The sequence below is a fragment of the Anser anser genome, assembly GCF_964211835.1.
Source record: "Anser anser genome assembly, chromosome: 2".
Lineage (NCBI taxonomy): Eukaryota > Metazoa > Chordata > Aves > Anseriformes > Anatidae > Anser > Anser anser.
In genome coordinates this window covers 46,706,279-46,712,860 of record NC_139721.1, presented here as the reverse complement: position 1 = coordinate 46,712,860, position 6,582 = coordinate 46,706,279, and the positions used below count along the sequence as shown (strand labels likewise).

General features: G+C 34.2%; 1 long non-coding RNA gene across 1 annotated transcript; it reads left to right on the top strand.

Annotated features, from left to right (window-relative positions):
• Positions 1-318: 318 nt before the first annotated feature.
• LOC310895888 lies at positions 319-6,330 on the top strand. Its single transcript, XR_014581029.1, has 3 exons — positions 319-2,324; positions 3,031-3,181; positions 4,941-6,330. It is a non-coding gene; the product is annotated as an uncharacterized lncRNA (long non-coding RNA).
• The last annotated feature ends 252 nt before the right edge of the window (positions 6,331-6,582 follow it).

Genomic DNA, 6,582 nt, shown 5'->3' with positions numbered 1-6,582 from the left:
GCTTAAACTGCCCTTAAGAATATCTATTTTAGGATATTTTAGGAAAATAATAGTATCTGTAGGCTACTAATAAAACTATTTAAAACACAGAAATTATGGAAACATATTGTACTCCTATGTAATAACTATTTATTTTTTTAAGTAAAATATACTTGAATGTACAGTAACATATATTACATATGCAATGGTACATTGTTTTCTACATATGGAGATTGGAAAAAAAAAAAAGTATAAAGCCTAAGGGATTGACTGAATGAAATAATGCTTTCATAATGAGAAGCAAAATATTGAAAAGAAAAAAAAAAAAAAAAAGGATGGATATGTAACAATGGGTGAGGTTTATTGTATTTTATTGTATTGAATGTTTCCAGCAGGATTTTTGATCTATGTTATAAGTCTGTGGAATGTGTCATTGAAGTTCATATAAAACAAATATGAAGATATTAAAAAGGTGTGAATAATGTGATTTAAGTAAGTCTCAAGAAAAGAATCCTTCACTGTAGTGCTTTTATCTGGCTCAAGACAAGGTCTATCACATTTAGGCAAATGGAATTAAGTGCATATGCCATTACTCATCAACATCTCTGTTCTTAGCATCCTAGTACACTGGAAGCCTCTGTGTGGAAAACAACTAACAAAAGGGTGTTTTATTGTTTTTTTGTTTTTGTTTTAATATTATTGGAAGGAAATGATAAAGCATTTATGCTCTCTTAAAGTGCTCTGCATTTCATTTTGAAATAAATTCCACTGGTTTTCTCTGGAATAATACATTTATCTTCTCCACAGTTTGAATTAATGTGTCTTTGGGCCAGAAATTCTGCTTTGGGCCAGCAGAGAAATATTATCATTGACTGAGGTGAATTACATCAAGCAAGGATCAGGTGCAGAGTGGGTGAAGTTACAGTTTATATGCAATATGTTGAGCTATCATACTAAGTCAACAGAAGTTATGGAAGTAACAGACGAGATTTAAGGATATAATGGAGGTAGCTTGCTCCAGTCCCATTTGTTGTAATTGTAATTGTTCTAATTGACAGTCTAATGTGAGGTTTGTGGGAAATTTTGTCCAGTGAGAAACAATGTTTAGTTTTGTTGAGCACAAACATAACTAAGTTCATGGAAAGTAGTACCATCTCCCATAGCTAGACTAAACTATGTTTGCTTGTATAGAAACCTGCAGCTGTAATATGGTAAAAAAAAAAAAAAAAAAAAAAAAAGGTGAAAGGTCAGTCATGTTTGCAAGCTATGGAAGTCTGCCGCCTTGTAAAGTAGACCAGGCTAAACTTCCTGAAGTGGAAGATGAGAGGCCACTGAAGTAAACAAACAAACCAACCAAACAAACAAAAACCCACCAACATCTATTTAACAATATCAAAAGTGTTGTTTGCATAGCTGTCTGCTTTCTGAAGAGGCCGGCTCTGTTCTCAAGCAAATACTGTGGTCAGAAGATCAAAGAGTTTGCTGCTGTTACCCTTAGCGCATAAAAAGTGCTGGATTGTAAATAGCAAGGTATTCTTCCTTAAGAGCTCTGTATTTATGTTGAGATTAAACTGAAGTGTCATCACCAGCTGCCACTGCTCCAAATTATGGTTCCACAGCACCAGTGCAGAGTCCCGGGGAGCCTCAAAGGGGAAAAAAAGGGGAGAAAAAGGACAGATGCAAAGTCAATATAGGCAAAGTACAAGTTCAATAGATACAAAGCATGAGTGTACTTTAAAGACAGGCTTTATAACCTACCTTAGGGGTTATGCATAATGTACTCTCCCTTTTTATTCCTTGCCTTTGTAATAGCCTCTACTCTGTTTTAACATAAAGATTGCTCTGAGGTGTTTGTTATTCATTACAACTGATTTCTGTATATGGGCAAGTACATGACAGCTATATAACAAAACCATAGCTGTAAAAGTTTCATTCTATTTGTTTTGATTACTATACCCCATAATTGCCACAGATGTTACTTTAGCATGATGCCAAATTATGCAGAATACTTCATGGTATTCTTCTAAGATTTTGCCTTACATTGCATACTTAGAAAGGAAATATGAAAATATCCCCAAATTCACACTAAGTAGATAGTATGCATTAAAAATAACGGACCACATTTTTCCTTGGCTTAACACCATTTTGTTTGTTGGGAATATAAGGGATGAATAACATAAAACTTTTTTTTTTTTTTCATTCTAGAATAAATTTTACTTTTGTTTAACTAATAATTTTATGTATATACCTTTTCATTTTTTATTTTCACAGATGGAGATATAAGGTTTCCAGCAACCCTTACGATAGTACCTAAGACTCAGTATTTGAATGCTACCTGATTTCAGGTATTATTTTCTGGGTAAAATCCCCATCTGGTCCATAAACAGCAGAAGGCTGTTGAAAATGGTTACAGTTAATCCTGATTTACAGTGGTCCCTATGCCAACCTTTTGTGCAATCCATCCAGGGATGGTATAACATGAGTAAGTAAATGGCATATATCACTGAAGGACACATGGATGAGAACAGACCCATGTGGAAAAGCACAGATTTATTTTATTTTATTTTATTTTATTTTATTTTATTTTATTTTATTTTATTTTATTTTTTTTATTTTATTTATTTTATTTATTTTATTTTTTTGGGGGGGTGTGGGGGGGCATGTCTTAAATAGTGCTTAAAGTAGTATTTATATGTTCTTTGTAATTTTTTATACCTCCATGGTTTAAGCAGTAAGTGAACCTTTAAAAACATCCACTGCTTGATGAAGGAAATATTGGTGAAACTTAGAAACATGTGAAAGCTATCAGGAAGCAAATATGCAGGAATTATTACAGTGAGTGTTTGCTAATAGCTTTGATGTTAAGAGTATTTGAAAAGAAGAAAGCTACCGGTGTTCAAATTCTCATGTTCACCTTGATTGCAATTTTTTAAAGGCCAAAAAGAGCTACAAAATAAGCTTTAATCAGTCCTGTGAAGTTTACTTTGAAATAAAGTACATTTAAATTGGCATCATCTTAGGAACCTGGAGTAAAAACACTGTCTTCTGCAGTGACGTGGAGAATAAATCTGGAAGTATCGTCAAGGAATCCCTATAGGAGTTTCCTGTGGGTACCTGGGCAGACAAGTACAAGAGTAGAAAACACCAACACAACTTGAAACGACCTCATCTATCAAGCATTTTCCTTTGGAGTTTTGCTATGGTGGGTTCAGATTATACTTAAAGCTACAGAAATCTCAGTACAAGCTGCCCTAAGACTAGGCACAGACAGGGAAGTTTGCCTACTTTGACTGCCTATTTAATATTTTGGCCCTTCAATAGACATCTTTAGCATCTTTGGACTGTCCATATAATCAGAGTTGGCAACTGTAGGAACAACATCCAATTTTTTTTTTTTTTTTTAATATATATATGTTAAAGGAGAAATAGATTTAGCAATAAATCTTTCTTGCTTAAAAATATTTTTTAAAAGTCCATGACAACAACTTACTTAGGTTTTGAGAGCAACATTAAAATAACAAAAGAATATGCAAACTGTGAAAGAAGTGTGGTTTCTCTTCTACCTTTAACGACTTTAGTTAAAATAGATATGTGTAAATGTCTGTGTTTTGAATGAAAATATCTTACTCATTCCAGTGTGATTATATAGGTTGCAACGAACTCTTTTGTAGGAAATAAATCTTTCCATAGCTTCTCCAGACAGCCAGGTAACCCAGCAGCCTGAAGTGTCCCTGCACTAAAATTGTTAGCTTTATTTTTACTTTTTTTTTTTTTAATCCAGGTACATTTTTTTACTCCAGGTACATTTGAGTATAAGAGCAGGGGCATTGCTTTATGTCCTGATTCTGAACATCCAGAAAACAACAACAACAACAACAACAACAAACACTTTCTCTAAAATGAAAATCACTGCAAATTCTTCATAACTGCATTTGCATAACACATAATGTAAATGAAGAAAATAGGCATTAGTAAATATGTACTTCCTTGGCCAATGTATCAGGAACACACAGCAAACAAATATCACAATTTTGCTGATGGACCACTTATTTTTTCTTCAATATCAATTAAAAAAAAAAAAAAACAGGAGGCAAAGTTTGAAGAGTTTCCTACTGTTCAGTCTCTGAATTTTATCGTCAGAAATTTAGACAAAGTGGGTGGCAATGGACTAGCAAGAAAAGTACTGGCATTACCTTCCTGTTTGTCACCAAAAACCAAAAATCTCTCAGACATCTAAAATTATACCAGGTCTACATGTGCAGTAGTTTATCCCTCCTCAGATAAATGTCAGATTAAAAAAAATAGAGAAAGAGAAATAATGCAATGAAGTACTCCACTGAAAAAAACATTAAAAATAGTTGTGTACATTAACACTCAGTTATGCATCAATTGAAGGAAATTAAATTTTGGCCTGTCAGGTATTGACTGAGGAACTGTAAAGCCTTCTCTGTAAGAAATTGACTGCAATCAAAAAAAAAAAAAAAAAAGGCAGAAATCATTTGGTAGATGTTCAGTTTCCAGCAGCTGAATTTGTACAGTATGGAGGACTGAAGAACTGCAGTGAGGCTTTAAAACATTTATAGAAGAAGCTGAAAGAATAAATTGAGCTTCTTAATGTTATTTCATTTGAGATTTTATTTTTTCTTTTATTTTCCATGTTGTTAATCTGTTCTTTACTGTAAATAAAATATTTTTTCCCTCTATTTCTCTTTTTTTTTTTTCTTTTCTGCTTGTCCACTTCATGTTCCCAAGCTAAGATGTGTAAATCATACTGAAGCATTGTTTACATTCTTTATCAAGTTGGTCTGGTAAGAGCAGCTGCTGTTAATGAAACCTGCCGTTGATGGTAGTGCTGAACTGAAAAATCTTGGAACTAGCATACTAATGGTAGATCCAGACTTTCTCACTCCTACCCGACAGGGAAAGGTTTGCACTAACACTGAAATTCCTCCACATTTCAGGTTCTGAGGGAGCAGTGTGGGTCTGCATTTCCAGGACTGAGCATCCATTCTGTATGGCTATCCTCTGCACATGTATATACCCTCAATGTATTCCTCAGAAACAACTGTTTTCACCAAGAAGAATGTACTGGCATTCCCTAAGCACAGAGCAGGAGGCTGGAATTCTGCAGATTTTGATAGTTCCTCATTCCCTAGAATGCAGAAAGGAATGTAAGGTCACAGCTTGAATAGGGATTTTTATTTCTATGTTTAAAGAAGGAAATTCTAGTGCAGCTCTTCAAAATGAAAGTCAGCTCAGTCAAATCAAATATTTCTCTGTATGCAGCAGTATATAAAAGGTTATCTTCTTTCTGTGACTTAGATATAAGAGGTTTAAGGTATTTTTTTAAGATTTCAAATTCAAATTTTGGTAGTCTTTTGTTAAGTCAAGAGGCTCAGATGGCACCACTAGCTTAATGTTTGGATTAGACAGCTAAAGTAACACCTCAGTCTTCAAAACGTCATAGAATAGCTAAAGAAAGAGCATCCCCTGTATGATTCAGCTATTTCAATATGCACAGATATCCGAAGCATGTCTCCAAGTAGCTTGAATCTTTCTTATCGAGTTATTCTAGAAACATACTGAGGCCAGTTATGCAATGTTGCCTTAATGATAAGAAGAGAGAAAATTAAGTGCCTGATGTAATCCAGTAGATAAAGAAGGGAGTAAAGCAGTGGGGGAGGGGAAAAAAAAAAAAAAAAAAGACTTTCCTTTATGAGTCAGTGTTGTTTATCTAATAGATGTAAATTTGCTGTTTTATTTTATTTTTTATCCTCTTTATCATCCATTTATCATCCTTATCGTCCATTTATCATCCTTATCATCCATCCTTTTTATTTTTATCATCCAAACTCAAACTGCTAGCAGTTCAGTTTACTGAGTCTCAAAAAAATTCTACAAAAATAGGCTCTCACCTATCATATCCTTCATAAACCCAATAAACACGAAGGTAGTGGCTGCCAAAAAATAAGACTTCTCTTTATCTGGCATGGTCTAGTTGGACAAACACCACAGCAACTTCTTCCCACTATTCTTGGGTTAGTTGTATCATCTATTCCAAGGGCTGTCAGCTAATTCAGCAGTTTGGTCCACTTCTGAAATGTATGAACAGAAAACACTTCTCTCTGCAGGAAAGCCAGCTCCAGGGAGCAAAAAAACATCTGACCAAAACCTGCTTCATCTTCAACCTCTAACCACAAAACAAAACTGCTTTTCCATACTGCCTTTTGTAGTTTTCCTTATTATTTTTTTTTTATGCATGCAATAATAAGTATATATTTTGTGTATAATATGATGTCTGTGATAGCTGCTCTTTCCATCTCCCAGACTGAGAACTGCAGTTAATGTCTCACCTCCAGGCCTCTTTGCTTACCTTTGGATTAGTCAGACCCAGGTTAGTCAGAGATCACTCACCGACATAAGGAAATCTTGGTGAAGCAGATTGTCTATGAGTAAAAGTTTTCTCCTTCACTTTTGTTTTCTAATTGATGTTTTTTGCTGAGCTTTATAGGTTTAATTCTCCTTTCTGCCTCATCAATTTTGTGTTGATATAACACATTCTTTTGATTGTGCAAATCAGAAGTAATTCCAATTGGAAACTTT